The sequence below is a fragment of the Dama dama genome, chromosome 8 (assembly GCF_033118175.1).
Source record: "Dama dama isolate Ldn47 chromosome 8, ASM3311817v1, whole genome shotgun sequence".
NCBI lineage: Eukaryota > Metazoa > Chordata > Mammalia > Artiodactyla > Cervidae > Dama > Dama dama.
This window is the reverse complement of record NC_083688.1, coordinates 36,183,570-36,197,224: the sequence shown is the minus strand read 5'-3', so window position 1 is coordinate 36,197,224 and position 13,655 is coordinate 36,183,570. Positions and strand designations below refer to the sequence as shown.

Genomic DNA, 13,655 nt, shown 5'->3' with positions numbered 1-13,655 from the left:
TGTCTGTATCAAAGGTTAATACAGTTTATTGGTGCATAATCTTCAAAGAGAGTCTTAAGGTCTACAAACCACAGAACCAGCATGGGGATGGGTCAGAAGTTCAGGGTGCAGTCACATGTGTGACTTATGACAAGGTAAGGTTTCTATTTGTCAGTGATAAGATGGGTAGGCGAAGAGCAGCCCCATTCATAAATTTGGTCTGGGTCAAATCCAATTCATAGATATTCAACCAACAGAAGTGTGAGTTGCAATTGTTCATGGCCTTGAACTGCTCCACATTGGATCCTGGGAAATCAATGTGGCTTTGTTCAGCACTGCCTGCCTGAGAGGACCATAAATCAGGAGCTTCCATACACACCTTTTATTGTCAAGGTAATGGCAAAGAAAAAGGATCACAGTTATTACTCTTACACAGTTTAGCCTTTTTCCTTTCTCATTGATGTTTCTTCCAATTTTCTTTCCTTTCTTTTTATAATCTGACTGATAAGAGCATATCGCTCTTGAATTTTTTCTAGAGGACTATGTTATACCAAACAGTGCATGGTTCTTAGAGGGATATCTTAAATAATTTTATTTGTTGAAATACATTCTGGGTATGCTACATTTTGAACTAGTCCACCAAGTGATTATCCAAAATGGGAGTTTTTCATTTTTGATAGCTGCAAGCCATCTTCTATAATTTCATATCATAATTATATATCAGACTCAGAATATTATACATTCTATTCATGTGATTGGGATTTGCAACCTCATATGGTTGTGCTGTGATAGTCTAACCACCATTGATGAGGTTGTGTGTATTCATGACAAGCTGATACGTTGTGATCTGTTGTGTCTTACAAGTAATTGGTCACTAACAATTAAGACACCCAAGAATATGAAAGATTTTGTTTTACAGTTAGATTGTATTCACAGTAATTCTTTTGATGATGTTGTTACTGCCACTTTCTTTAGGGGAAGAATTAGTAGTGCTGAAGTCATTTTTCCTAGGTTTTTATGCTAAGTGCTAATTATTACCCAATATCTGGTCACTTCCTTTTAACTAAAAAAACCATGATTTTTAGCTGAGTACATGCATGGTTAGAATAAAGACCATATAAAAAAATAAAAGAATAAAAGAATAAAGACCATATTTCCCAGCTGTTCTTGTAGATAGGTGTAGCCATTGACTAAATTCTGGCCAATGGGATGAAAGTGGATGAAAGTGGTATGTGCAATTTATAAAAAATGTTTTTAAAGGGAGAGAGTGTGTTCCTTTGTCATCTTTCCCTTTTTCTGTTGATCGAAGATGGATATGATGGCTGCATCTCCAGCAATCTCCTTGGGCCATGAGATAACTCTGGGAAAAGAAGTCACTTAAGAACTGGAACTGGCTCCTTGAGTCTGTGGAGTCTTCCACCAACCCAACTTCTGGATTTAATGAATGTGAAAGAGAACCATGTTTCTAATTTGTTAAACTTCCACTACTCTTTTTCTGAACCTAATTCTCATTATAATGAAATCCAAGCAAAAGAAATGTTGAGAATTGAAAGTAATGAATCCAAGATTCCTAGAACTCAGACCAAAACTTCTGATTTCTGAACCTTTCCATGTAGATGATCCAAATTTAACTCATTAGCTGCTTGTCCAAATTTGCTCCTATTATGTTCTTCTTTAGCTCTGTTAATTCTAAACTAAACCTCAAAAGCATCTTTAGTTCTTTTCCTTCTCATGCCATCAGGAGAGAATTTACTATAGTCAAGAAGGTTTTTCTCCCTGAATTGGCCTTGAAAAAATCAGAATACATTCTTGACTGAGTTTCTTGATCAGTTTCTATAGAAAAGTAAATGTATTTACCAAGTTCTGCTGAGATGTTACTTGTAATTTGTATACCTACTCCAGTTTTTTTCCTGCATCATAAGTTAATTCTACCTAACGAGGCAGAGTTGCTATTTAATACTCAAATTCAGTGTTTTGAGACCTGATTGCATTTTGCCCAAGGTGTGACCATTGCTTTCTGAAATTATAAATAAGTTATGCGAAAATTCCCTGAGATGTAAAGAACATATGCATCTAAATTTCTCTAATATACTTCGTATTTTTGATGCAATTCTGAAAGTAAAACTGTTTAGTACATCTCTTTGGCATCACTTATAAGTATTAAATGAAGAAAAATATTATATCTAAAGCTTGGAGTATGGAAATTTACAAAATTTTCTTTTCTAGAAAGTTATGTTTAAGGAAATGTTAGTAGTCTGGCTTAGGTCTAATCTGCATAACAATTGTAGTGGACATCTATCATTATTTATAGCTGCCGATTAGTTTGTAAACTACTTTTCTGTCCATGGAAAAGCTAATTTATCAGAAGTATGCCTCACTTTGGACTTCCCCGGTGGCTCAGACAGTAAAGCGTCTGCCTACAATGCTGGATACCTGGGTTCGATCCCTGGGTTGGGAAGATCCGCTGGAGAAGGAAATGGCAACCCAGTCTAGTACTCTTGCCTAGAAAATCCCATGGATGGAGGATCCTGGTAGGCTACAGTCCATGGGGTCGCAAAGAGTCGGACATGACTGAGCGACTTCACTCATTCACTCATGTCTTATTTTAGTTGGATTTTGAGCTCATATTCTCAGCTTTTGCATGTAGCTGAGTACCAGACATATGACCCAAGCCTTACCATCAGGTAAGCCTGAGAAAGACTTCAGTTCAGAAGTGGGCAGTACGAAGCATCCGTGGAGTTGGCACTTTTCTGATATAAGAATTGACAAAGATATTTGGCTTTAGGAAAGGGCAGTTAGTTTTGGAAAAGTTCCTTATGAAAAAGTGTCATTGGTTTTGGTGGTTATAGTGATATTGTCAAAGATGAGTTTCAGAGAGAGCGATGACAGCTGTGGTTACCTCACTGGTTCAAGTTTCTACCATGTTCCTGGAAGCACATCCTTATGTTTATTTTTTCATATGCTTATATATATTTTTTCATATGTTTATTTTTATATCCTTCAAACCAGTTCTGAGAACTACAAATTATTATTTACTATTGATATTTTATCAGTTGTTAAATTTATTCTTGTATCCTAGTTCACACTAAGATGGTGATATATGCTTTGGTATTGATTTTGGCTAAATTTATATGATTTAAAAATATATACATATAAAACAGATACATTTATTTATTTAACAGGTTTATTGAGTTATGATTGATATCCGATACTGTCACTACAATCAAGATAATGAATATATTCATCACCCCCAAAGTTTCCTTATGCCCTTTTGTAACTTCTCCTTTTATGTAGCTTTTTGGATCCATGGATCTTATCATATTTTTAGGTAATTAGAAAGAAAGAGTATATCATTTGATGAGACCTCAAATGGAAAAATAGCATGCCAATTTAAAACCTCTTCTAACCTATGGTTCTTGTGAGAAGCTTGTGCTCCATTTTATTGGGTAAAATTTGGATTGAGAAAAGCATTTCTGAGAGATTGAGGGGAATAATTAAATCAAATGTAAAAATACTATTTAATAAACAATCAAGGTATTTAGTCTTTTACTTTTTATTGTAAACAAATTAAAGCCATCATGACATCTCAATATCTGAGTGAGATATACTTCATACTTCAGTGAAGTAAGATGAGAATTTCTTTAGGAGATGGGAGACCCAAGTTCAAGACCTCATCCCAAGTCTAAATAACTTTGAGATATTGAACAGCTCACTTTTCTTATCCAAGATTCTGATCTGTTGTCTTCAGCATGGACTAGATATTGCAGAGTTTCTTGGGCTTGAATCTGTCTATACATAATTATCTGGAGACATTTTCTTTTTTAACCTCAAACCAGCAGTCTTTATTTTTAAGACAGAGTAATCTGAAGTTTTTCCACTTTAGATTCTAGAGTACAAGAAAGTTCCTGAAAAGGTGAGCTGACTAAATTCTGCATACATTTAAGGAAAGAATGCTCATGTAGACATGTATGTAAAGTGGTATTATTCCCTGCAGGGGGTATGCTTGAGAGTGGGGGCAAAGTAGGGCTGGAAAATTGTTTTTTTTTCTAATCTGTGATGTTGATCCTTTGCTGTTTATCAGAGCCAAGGGCCCCACTTTGCAAAACAAGCATGTGCTTAGTGGAGGCCAGAAGCCAGCTGTACACAAAATTATGAAGTAAATGAAGTTGCATTCTGCAGTGGTTGTTACTATTTGTATGTTCCCTGAAGTTTTGATGTAGGAAATTTAGTGATACTCATAAGTAAACGTTCCTGCCACAACAACTGTCAGAAAGTAGGCAGTCAATGAATATTACTTTCATACCTTCATTTTTTTCTATGTCTTGCCCCACAGCATGTACTATGATATTTATCTTTCATAAATATTGTTCTCTCTTCATCCTTATTTCTCAGTTAAAATCTGCCTCTGGCTCTGGTTCTTTTTTAAACTTTTGCTTTTACCCAAGATTTACCTGCTGTGTATATTTTTCCTTCTTGGACATATTAGGTAACTAGCTAATAGAACTAAAGGGCAGTTTATTTAGAGACAAGGTATTAATTTAGCACATACTTACTGAGTGCTTACTATGTTAGGTAATATTCTAGTGAGGAGGATACCTTTGGGAACAGTGCAAATAACAGTTTCTGTCTCCATGGAGCTTACGTTCTAAATGGTGAAAGGTACGGATATGAATCAGTAATAGATATGTCACTTTTACTGTCCCCAAATCCATTTATTTATCTTCTTATTCCATGGTAGCTGTACCCCCAACATTTCTATGGCAAACTTGTCATCTTCCTTTGACTAAAGTCTTAGTGGAACTGGCCCCCAAGCTACTCCAATCTTCTTCAGCCATTTGAGACACATGGCCATGCTGGACCAATCAAGTGCTTCATCAAATTGCATAATGAACTGAAAATTATTGGAATGAATTCAGCTCAAAGATGGCACTCTTACAGAGGCCACTGATTCCTGTAACCTAGAACCTCAGAGCTTGACTAATTTCCTATTAATTCTGAAGGCTTTATTTTTTGACTGCTCCTTCTGTGCAATTTTCCTTCAATATTTCTTGTTTAAGTTATTGAGTTTTGTGTTGCCTGGAACCCAGTAATCCTAACTATACTAAATTGGTTAAGTAAGAGTATCACATTTCTTTACCTCTCGTTGTTAACTTAAATTCAACTGAATCTTACCCACTGTATTGAGTGAGTGAGTGAGTGAGTGAAAGTCGCTCAGCCAGGTCCGACTCTTTGCGATCACATGGACTATATAGTCCATGGAATTCTCCAGGCCAGAATACTGGAGTGGATAGCCTTTCCCTTCTCCAGGGGATCTTCCCAACTCAGGGATGAAACCCAGGTCTCCCACATTGCAGGTGGATTCTTTATCAGCTGAGCCACAAGGGAAGCTCAAGAATCCTGGAGTGGGTAGCCTATCCCTTCTCCAGGAGATCTTCCCAACCCAGGAATCGAACCAGGGTCTCCTGTATTACAGGCAGATTCTTTACCAACTGACCTATGAGGGAAGCCCACCCATTGTTTTGGCAGGAAATTAATTTTTATTAGCAAGTCCTCCTTCCTTTTAGGATAAAAACTCAGGAGGTTCCCATTGTCTTCAGCCACTTGTGTGCATGGGTCATTGTTGAAATATCCACTACCCCAGCATCTGTGCCATTTCAGGGATAAGGAAATCTTTGGTGTGGCTGGACATGCTGAGTTAGGGTTCAGCTTCTACAGACACACCATGTATAACTTAGTATATATAAATATATGTAATTTCTCTGAAACTTTGTACTCTCTAGGTAATTATTCTGATGCAAAACCTCCCTCAGACAGTTAACTTATCTGAGAGCATATGCAATCTTCTAAGAACAAAGGGCAAACTATCATGTTCATTCTGTCTTGTTCTCTCACCTGTCTTCTCTAAATGATCCTGGGTTTGTGTAGAGAACTAGGGAACAATTCAGTTATTTATTCACTTAACATGCATTGATTAAGTTTCTGCTCTGTTGCAGGCCCTGTATGAGGCTCTGGAATTACAAAGAATAATTTATCACAGTTTCTGCTTGACTGTGACTCATAGTCAAGGGGAGGGAAGTTGGGTAGCACAACGTGGTGGCTAAATAATCAAATAACTATGGCAGTGATAAGTGCCGCAATAGGCATATGAAAGTAAGCAAGATGGGAACAAGAAGGAAGCTCTCGAATCTGTTTGGAGATGTCCAAGGATGGTGTGTAGAAAGAGAGGATAGCTGAGCTGAGTCATAGGGAACAAATAGAAGCTTAATTAAGATACAGGTAGAGTAAGAATAGGTCTTCCTTGGTGGCTCAGCTGTGAAGAATCTGTCTGCCAATGCAGGAGACACGGGTTTGATCACTAGATCAGGAAGATCCCCTGGAGAAGGAAATGGCAACCCACTCCAGTATTCTTGCCTAGAAAATTCCACGGACTGAGGAACCAGGCAGGCTATAGTCCACAGGGTCTCAAAAGAATTAGACATGACTTAGTGATTGAGAATGCAGAGTAAGAGTAGCATACATTCCAAACAAAGTAAAAGACAGAGAAAAGCCATGCATACAAGGGAGAGAGGGAGGCCTGAGAGGGCGATGGAGGAAGAGGAGGAGGAGGAGGGAAGGGGAGATGAGAGGACAGCAGAAGTGGCCTGTGCTAGAAAACGCAGATAGTCCAAGATGATTGGTGTGGTGGGGGAGAAGAATTCACTGGGGGGATTGTGGGAAATGAGCCTGGAAAGGTAGGCAGAGGACAAAGCATAGTGGGTAAAGGATGACTTTTATAATTAAATTGTCCTATGTGAAAATTCAAGTTCTGCCCCTTTGATGCTGTCAAATCAACAAAGACACTTAACCCAACGTCCTTATCTATAAAGGGAAAAGGGTAGCTGTACCTCCTTTTTAACATTATTGCAAGGATTACATGGCTTCATGAATGTAAAGTACTTAGAATGGTGCCTGCCACATAGCAGAATCCAAGAAATGTTTCTCTCCCCCCTAGCCCCCACACACCCTGGAATTTATCACAAAAGCCATAAAAGCTGAAGGTTGCTGATAAAAAGTGCTTGGTGGATGCATTTGGGGAGTAGTGAAAAATTGATTGAAGAGAGAGGATGAAGCTGGCTTAAAGAGAGCCTTTGAAGCTGGATAGAAGTCTTTGTGAGTTAAAGTCACAAGCTTAAACATTATTTAATTGAAAGCATAGTATTAAAAATGAAAACGGGAATCAATGATACAAATTGCAACAATCTTGTTAGCTAACCAATCAATACTGTCGTCTATCCCTGATGTTTCTATTAGGTAAAGACCAAAATATCTACTATTTTCAACTTTTACAGTTTTGCAGGATTAGTATAGATAGAATATTTACATTTGAAGTTTCACTTAAAATTAAGCCATGATATTTTTTTCAGTTACTTGACAGCCATTTTTTTTTTTTTCTGTATTTTTTCCTATTTACTTTCTTCCCCTTAGGAAATCATTGTTAACAACTTGATGCGTTTCTCTCCCATATATTTCTTTATATTCATAAAACTGTATACAAACAGAACCACCTATACTAAATTGTCTTTGTTCATTTTCCCAAAAATAGAATAACCATATATGTTTCTTTGTAACTTACTTCTATTATACAAAAATCCATCAAAGACGCCAGCTAATCATAGGACTCCCATAATATGGGATGCTATGCACATGTTGAAAAATAATTATAGAATCTTTAGATCTATAACAGACCTTAGAGATTACCTAGCTTAACAACTCCCAAAGATATGTCTCCCCAGTTTAATTATTTTCCTAGTGGGCAGAGATTTTTAACATAAGAGAAGTGTTGAAAGCTCTATTAGAGATTCCTCTGGCAGTGGTGGGGAATTCAAACCATCTTTCAAGACTCAACTCTAATCTTATTTCCCTTGGGGAAGCATTCCCTAATACTCCTGACTGGGATAAGTTACCCTCTTATGTGTCCAAATACAGTTTCTATTTGTTATTTGTACATTCACTGGCATGATATAAATAAATTATTAGTTATTAATAAACTGCTTATTGTCCATCTTTTCTGCCCATTATATATTCATTACCTAATATAATGCTTGGCAGATTAAAAAAGACTCAAAAATGAATGCATAAGCAGAGGAATTTTTGCAGGGGGTTGATTATACAGATGTTGAAATTTAATGCAGCCGAGTGGAAGTGAAGGATGAGTCAGTAACAAGAAGGTTGCATCAAGGACTCAGAGACTGATATTTTCTTTGTGAGTTCATGCAGTTAAAGTTATATTCCTTAATATTTTAGGGACATATTCTAATCTTTTCAGGGTTTCCCAGGTGGCACTAGTGGTAAAGAACCTGGCTGCCAATGCAGATGATGGAAGAGGTGTGGGTTCAATCCCCTGGAGGAGGACACAGCAACCCACTCCAGTATTCTTGCCCGGAGAATCCCATGGACAAAGGAGCCTGGCGGACTAGAGTCCATGAGACCACAAAGAGTCAGACATGGCTGAGAGACTGACCACACACACACATTGGCTAACTGAATATGAGTTAGGAAAGAAAAGAATGAATTTTTAAAAAGTGCTAGCTTTTACAGCCTGGGGTGATTGGGAAAATAGTAGGGCCAGGAGAGAAGTTAAAATGTAGAGGGCTATTTGTGGGAAGAGGAGAGAGGAAATTATTTTATGTTTGGCTTTATGCATATTTAAACTTATCATGATGATGAGATGTCCAAGTTAAGGTTTTTCAAAGGAGTTAATGTGCAAGCAGGACTGGAAACATAAAGTCAGTTGTTCATGTAGCCATGAGAACAGAACACTCCACTTCCTGGGATAAAGTCTGTGCATCTCTGACTCTTGTAGTTTCCTTGTACATAGGAACCATGCCTTATCCACCTTTCAGATTCCTAAGGCTTAGCACTTAGTAGGTGCTAGAGAAGTCATTCTGACAATAAACGGAATCGAAGTTTAGCGAGAAAAGAGTAGAGTGCTAAGAAAGTCCCACTTTTCCCTGGAACTGGTTCAAAATTTCATCTTCATTTTTTAAGGCTCTGCCAGCATAAACCTATTTTAGAGGCTACTTCTTTCCATAACCAGAGAGCCCAGCACTTATTTCCTTCTGTCAGGCTTATATGACTAGGGAAGGGTTGTTTTCATTTGCCCTCCCTTTGTTGTTGGGTTTATTGCACTACTTAAGTCCTAAATATTGGCATCTTGAAAAAAAACAATGAGAAACATCTAAGTCTGCATTTCCCTTTGATTCTGAAAAAAAAAAAAGAAAAGAAAAGAAAAGAAAAGAAAACAAGAAAAACTCTGGAAAGATAGTATTCCAGAATATTTTTGCTTACTCTTCACTACTTAATCAATACATTCACCAGCAGCCAGAGGTAGAATATTTTCCTTCACAGTGAGAGTAGAAACTAGGTTAGACACCCTGATAATAAGTGACAGTATTGTGGAGATGGATGGGGAGGGATAGACTACAGATTTTATTTGGTTTCATCTTAACTGCATTTATTCTGTCTCCATTTTATTGCCCATTCATTGCTCCATGTCAGTTCAATTCTATTCTATTTCAGCTTGAGATATACACACAATATAATGCTAGGCATTTTCACTCAAAAGCATTTTCAGATCTTGTCACCAGCTAAATTCTCTTCTTATGGATTTCAAGTTTCCTGTAATGAATTTTAAGGATTTTAAGCTCCTACTTTTTAAACTTGTAGACTTTAAGCATTTTATTAAAAATGCATCACTATAATATCTGGGTAAGGATTGTCTGTCTGTCTGTGTGCCCGGTTGCCCAGTACTGTCTTGCTCTTTGCGGCCCCGTGGACTGTAGCCCACCAGGTTCCTCTGTCCAGGGATTTCCCAGGCAAAAACACTGGAGCGGATTGTTTCCTTCTTCAAGTGATCTTCCCGACCCAGGGATCGAACCAGTCTCCTGCATCTCCTGCACTGGCAAGTGGATTCTTTACCACTAGCACCAACTGGGTTACCACTTTATAATTATTCCATGATAGTTGATAGTAAAGGCAATTTAGGACTTTCATAAAAGATGAGGTCATGAATCTAAAAGTTGTGCAAAATTATCAAACTTCTATACAGAACAGCTTGTTTATACTATTGAGTGCATACAATTTTTGATGTGTGGATTACTAAACCCTACATGAGTTTGAATCATGCTTGTGGAAAATGACAATTTGCTTTCCTAAATGCCACTGACTCTTAATAAGGTAATTTGACTCATCTTTTCTTCTATCTTCACCTATAAAATTATTCCCTCTTCTCCACCAAATTCCCTCTCATATGTCACAATAGTAGCAAAATGATTGAGCATTGACTAGAACCCTGCTAATCATTTTACATAAGGTAGGTACTCATTATGCTGATTTTACAGAGGAAGAAATCAAGGCACATAAATGCTCGTTGATTTGCTCAAATAAATGGTGGCATTAATATTCAAATTATTCAACTCCAGAATCAGCATTTTTGACCACTATTGCCTCCCATTTCCCAGATAGTTGTCTTTGGTATACACATGAAAGACATGATGAGGGTCACAGTTACCGAAGTAAAGATTTGGTTTTTTTCGTTTTTTTTTTTCTGAAGGGTGTTTAATTTGATTGAGAGTAGCTATCTTTTATTGAGTGTTTTCAATACTGTAAAGCCAACTTCACAATAGTGCTGTGGGGTAGGTAATAGTGTTTTTAATTTCTCAGATGAGGAAACTGAGTTTAAGGAGTTTACACAGCTTAACCTCAAGAAGTAGTTGTGACTGGTGATGGTAAAGTCTGTAGGTAAGCCAAGTTCCAAAATTTCCCTTTAGGATCCCAAATGTGCTTAGTTGCTCAGTCTGACTCTTTGTGTCTGACTGTTTGTGATCCTTTGGACTGTAGCCCACCAGGCTCCTCTGTTCATGAGATGTTTTAGGCAAGAGTACTGGAGTGGGTTTCATTCTCCAGGTATCTTCCTGACCCAGGGATTGAACCTGCGCCTCCTGCTTTGCAATTGGATTCTTTACCCACCGAACCGTCAGGGAAGCCAGCATCACACATAGAGGCTCTATTTGCTTTAACCTCGACTGCCATTCACACTCTAGTTCTGAAGAGTGTGTAGCTGACGACCACCTACTTCAGAATCAACTGCTGTGCTCAGGCGCTTAGTCATGTTTAACTCTTTGCAGCCCCATGGACTGTAGCCTGCCACGCTCTTCTGCCCATGGGATTTTCCAGGCAAGGATAGTGGAGTGATTGCCATTTCCTACTCTAGGGGATCTTCCCAACTCAGGGATCGAACCTACATCTCTTGTGTCTCTTGCATTAGTAGCCAGATTCAACTGGAATGCTGGTTAAAAATGCAGCTCCCAGTTCCAACCGTAGCCATTCAAATTCAGTAGGTCCTGAGAGTGGCTCAAGACTTTGTATTTTAAACTATTATTCCTTGACTTTTTTATGCACAGTAAGCTTGGAAAACAGCTGCCTTATTTAATATCAGGAAAATGTTCATGAGAAAGGTAATGACTTTTTAATCTTGACTCTTATACGTATTACATATGCATGTTGAAAAATAAATGGTAATATTGTACTAAAAATTCTACCATGTCACCAGTTGAATAAAACTACAAGACTTGAAAGCTCTTTAAGACCTGACTTAAAATTTCTGGTTTCTGATATAGGAAAAATGATGACAGGAAGAGGAACTTGTATGCCAGTTGAAAGATCATGGCCTTGGGGCTGAAAGCCATGGGGAATTAATTTTAGCCAGAGTGGGCAAAGACAGGGAAAAAAAAGTGTGAACTCTGCAGAACAGATAATTCTATGTTCAGTTTGAATTTTGAACAGAACCCTTCTGCCAGTCCTTAGTTCCTATGGGTTCTATTCAGCATTGTGTAATGGTCTCTCAATTGTCCAGTGATTTACCAGTTATTTTAGGATTTCTATTTCTTTGGTACACACTATCCCTGCCTGCTGAAAAAGTGAACAATAAAAGTAATCAATTGGGAACATTTTAATGAGGCAATCCAACCCGAAGCTTTGCATTCAAGTATTTATACAAATTTGAGGAGGTTATGCCTCCAGCTCTGTTTCACTTGGCCTAATGAATGAGAAAAGATTATAAAAAAAAAGATTAGAGAATTTTTGGCAACTTGAGTAGCAAACAACATCATTTAAGAGAAGTGGTTTATAGTAGAATATTCTTTGAACAGATGGTTTGTTTAAATTGTTTACAATACACTACCAAAGAGGATGTGGGAACAAGATTAAAATTTGGTCTTGATTTGAGGTGAGACTAGCCATGTTTTTGGATGACCTGGGTTAAGATTTAAGCACAAATAGATGGTTATAACCCTATTTTTCTGTTCCTCTATGTGTTCCTCACAAGACTGCATTCTTGTGAGGTGGAGACTCTGACTATAATTTTCCCTATTTAATTGTTGGAAAAATCTATTTTTGTGCATTAGGTTATCAGCTTCTGGTCCCTAAGGCAGTGAAAAGAGAAGGGTTTACTGATTGGCCCACATGATGCTCTCTTCCTAGGGTACAGAGTTTTGTTAACTCTGAACACAGTTCTCTGGTAATCTTATTTAGTTAGGAGATCAAACCAGTCAATCCTAAAGGAAACCAACCCTGATTATTTGCTGGAAGGACTGTTGCTGAAGCTGAAGCTCCAATACTTTGGAAACCTGATGCAATGAGCTGACTCATTGGAAAAGACCCTCATGCTGAGAAAGATTGAAGTCAAAAGGAGAAGGGAGCTGGCAGAGGATGAGATGATTAGGTAGCATCGCCAACCCAATGGACATGAATTTGAGTAAACTCCAGGAAACAGTGAAGGACATAGGAGCCCGATGTATTACAGTTCATGGGGTTGCAGAGAGTCTCAACAACAACAACTGGTTAACACTAGATTTTGATGTCATGGTGTTTGTTTAGGGCCTTTGGGTTGGAAGCTTAAGCATGTCATTTGTGTCAACTAGATCACAAAGAACTAGGAGAATTTTAAAGAATGTGTAATTAATTTTGGAGAGCTTTCCTGGTGGCTCAGACGGTAAAGAATCTGCTTGCAATGCAGGATACCTGGGTTTAATCCCTGGGTTGGGAAGATCCCCTGGAGGAGGGCATGGCAACCCATTCTAGTATTCTTGCCTGGAGAATCCCCATGGACAGAGGTGCCTGGTGGGCTACAGTCCATGGAGTCACAAAGAGTCGAACACTGCTGAGTGACTAAGCAGCAGCAGCAAACCTATCAAATATATAACACCTTGATGAACTCTAATATAAACAATAGAAATGGGCTTCCCTGGTGGCTCAGATAGTAAAGATCCAATTGCAATGCAGGAGACCTGGGTTCGATCACTGGGTCAGGAAGATACCCTGGAGAAGGGAATGGCAATCCACTCCAGTATTCTTGCCTGGAAAATCCCATGGACAGAGGAGCCTGGCAGGCTACAGTCCATGGGGTCACAAAGAGTCAGACACAACAGAGCGACTAACACTTTCAATTAATTTTGGAAGGTTATATGACAACTCCAAACTTCAAAACAAAACAGCAAAGTCTGTAACATTGCCAAATTTAAAGAGAAAATAGTCATTAGTATAAAACCTTAAGGTCTTTTGGAAGGGGCCATGTCACTTGGAAAGTAGAAGACTAAAAGTTATTTGAAGAATGGAGAGAGAACCTGAGAAAATGTTCA

At 38.1% G+C, this 13,655-nt stretch overlaps 1 protein-coding gene across 1 annotated transcript in view; it reads left to right on the top strand.

Moving 5' to 3' along the window:
- Window positions 1–226: 226 nt before the first annotated feature.
- Window positions 227–13,655, top strand: part of CPS1 (carbamoyl-phosphate synthase 1) — a 193,325-nt gene continuing 179,896 nt past the window's right edge. Inside the window, exon 1 of the mRNA XM_061148837.1 lies at window positions 227–372. The gene's annotated coding sequence lies outside the window, so the exon portion shown is untranslated. The remainder of the gene's footprint in view (window positions 373–13,655) is intronic.